Raw genomic sequence first — 2211 nt, 5'->3', positions numbered from 1 at the left:
TTGTAAACATGTTAACATGGACTTTCCAAACCCTAATAAGAAGATCAAATTAAATGATTTCTATTTGGATAATAGAAATAACAAACATATGTCTAACACATCAATCGATCAAGTTTCATCTACTACAAACGTGATTAACACATAATATAACGGTACATTAATTTATTTCGTTTACTTTATTTATTGTTATATCTATTACAATATAATTTTTTCACGTAAATCATAACTAAAATTCGATTATTTGTTATTGCAAATTTGTTTATCAACATTGTTATTTTCGCCCTTAAATATTTTATGAACGTAATAAAATATATTTATTTATGTAGATTCAGGTTGTTTGTCTTTTTCTTAATTTTAGGGTGTGTTTGGTAAAAGTAGTTATAAGCTGAAAGCGGGTAGCGGGTAGCTGGTAGCATGTAGCTGATAGCTGGTAGCGGAAAGTTGTAGCTCTTATTTGTTATATGAATGTTTGGCAAAAGGAGCTGGAAGCTTTTGAAATATATAAAATTACATAAAAGGACAATTGATTAAAAATAAAAAAGTATATAAATATATATTTTTAGGGGTAATTATGGAAATTGATTTCAAAAGCTCCGGAGCGTTTTTTTAAAAGCTACATGAAGTGGCTTTTAGAATTGGAGCGTTTTGATAAAACTAAAAGCTAAACGCTCATACTGCCAAACGAAACTTTTTGTTTAAACTAGAGCGTTTTATCAAAAGCTAAAAGCTAGTATTCAAATTTAAATTTCTTTTATGTCTACACATACATAACATATATCCTATATTCAAATTAATATGTATTAATTTTAAATATCAATATAAATGTCTCAACAAACTTATATCTTATTAATTTATTAAAATTTTATAAATATTTGATTTTTCATTAACATTTTCAATTATCCATATTATTTTTATTTTTTACCGTGGTTTCCAATATAAACTACTATTTTTCGCTCCCGTTAATTACCTTTTTGCTGCCTTATCGAGTCGATTCAGAGAAAATAATAACCAAGAGCAAGCAATCGTCAAGACTCAAGAACAATAACGCTTTCATGGATATTAATAGGGTTAGTTTGTCTATGTGCTGTCGTTGATTTCTATATGTGTTTTCAATTCTTTCCCAATATCGTTCTGAAACCCTAATTTGTGTGATTCTATGGACTATGGTTATCATCTAGATATTGTTGATTCCATTCTTAAACCCTAATATGCGGCTGATTCTATTGTTATACATTGTTTCCCATCATTGTTGGTTTTTATTGTTTGCTTTGACGGTTTCTGATTTTGCAATTGTTGATGATGAGTGATATAAACCTTTTTTTTTTTTTTTTTCCCTAATTTCCCAAATAAGCAGAGCATTGATTCAAATACTTGTGCAGAAATACTATGAAGGGGAAGAGGTTATTGTGGTTGGAGGACCTCATAAAGGAAAGAAAGGAAGTTATGTTAATCCTACTCATGCCATCTTGTGTGATAAGGGAATGGTAGAAATACAATCTCCTTCATTTTCTCTTGTTATGAATGGAGTTATGAGAACAAATTACATCCTACTTGTGATTTGCAGATAATCCATCTGCATCCATTCCAGCTTGTTGACACCAACCCATCTGATGGAAAATCCATCTGATGGAAAATGTATGTTGTTTTCTTTCTTACCAATTTTATTGTTAATTATTGTTTGATCATGTTATAACACAAATGTTAGCAGCTGCACCTGTTATCAAACTAAAAGTAGAACACCAAGGCCAGACGGATGAATATGAGACTTTTGAGAGATCCATGAACGAGTAATTGGTGGCTTTTATGTTAGGTCCTACAAAAAATTGATTTCCGCTATATTTCTAGTGTTTTCTTTTGTATTACAAGTTTCGTATTTTTCGAGTGTTTTCTTTTACATTACAATTACAATAATGTGAATGCTTATTCTCTGGATTTAGTTAATAAAACGAATGTTTACTAATGTGGGACGATAAATATTTCATCATTTTCTAAAGGTCATTAAATGATTATTGTGAAGTGAGAATTGCAATCTTTCTTTCCCTTTCCCTCGACTAGTCGTGCACCATGCACACTCATCACACAAATCAAAAAGTCCATACAACAAGATTTTGTAATTGCGTCTCTCTCTGTTTTTTAGCATTTTAACACAGTTCCAATCTCAAGAAATCAACTGTAGGGTTTTTTGTTAAGTTCTTTGTAATCATTTTACTT

The 2211-nt window shown here is 29.9% G+C and overlaps 1 long non-coding RNA gene across 1 annotated transcript; it reads left to right on the top strand.

Moving 5' to 3' along the window:
• The first annotated feature begins 916 nt into the window (after window positions 1–916).
• Window positions 917–1960, top strand: LOC145029025 (uncharacterized). The gene is made up of 4 exons (XR_013676323.1): window positions 917–1067; window positions 1380–1484; window positions 1565–1635; window positions 1709–1960. It is a non-coding gene; the product is annotated as an uncharacterized LOC145029025 (long non-coding RNA).
• The last annotated feature ends 251 nt before the right edge of the window (window positions 1961–2211 follow it).

This window comes from Lactuca saligna, chromosome 2, assembly GCF_052625555.1.
Source record: "Lactuca saligna cultivar CGN05327 chromosome 2, ASM5262555v1, whole genome shotgun sequence".
Lineage (NCBI taxonomy): Eukaryota > Viridiplantae > Streptophyta > Magnoliopsida > Asterales > Asteraceae > Lactuca > Lactuca saligna.
This window is presented reverse-complemented; position numbering and strand designations above follow the sequence as displayed.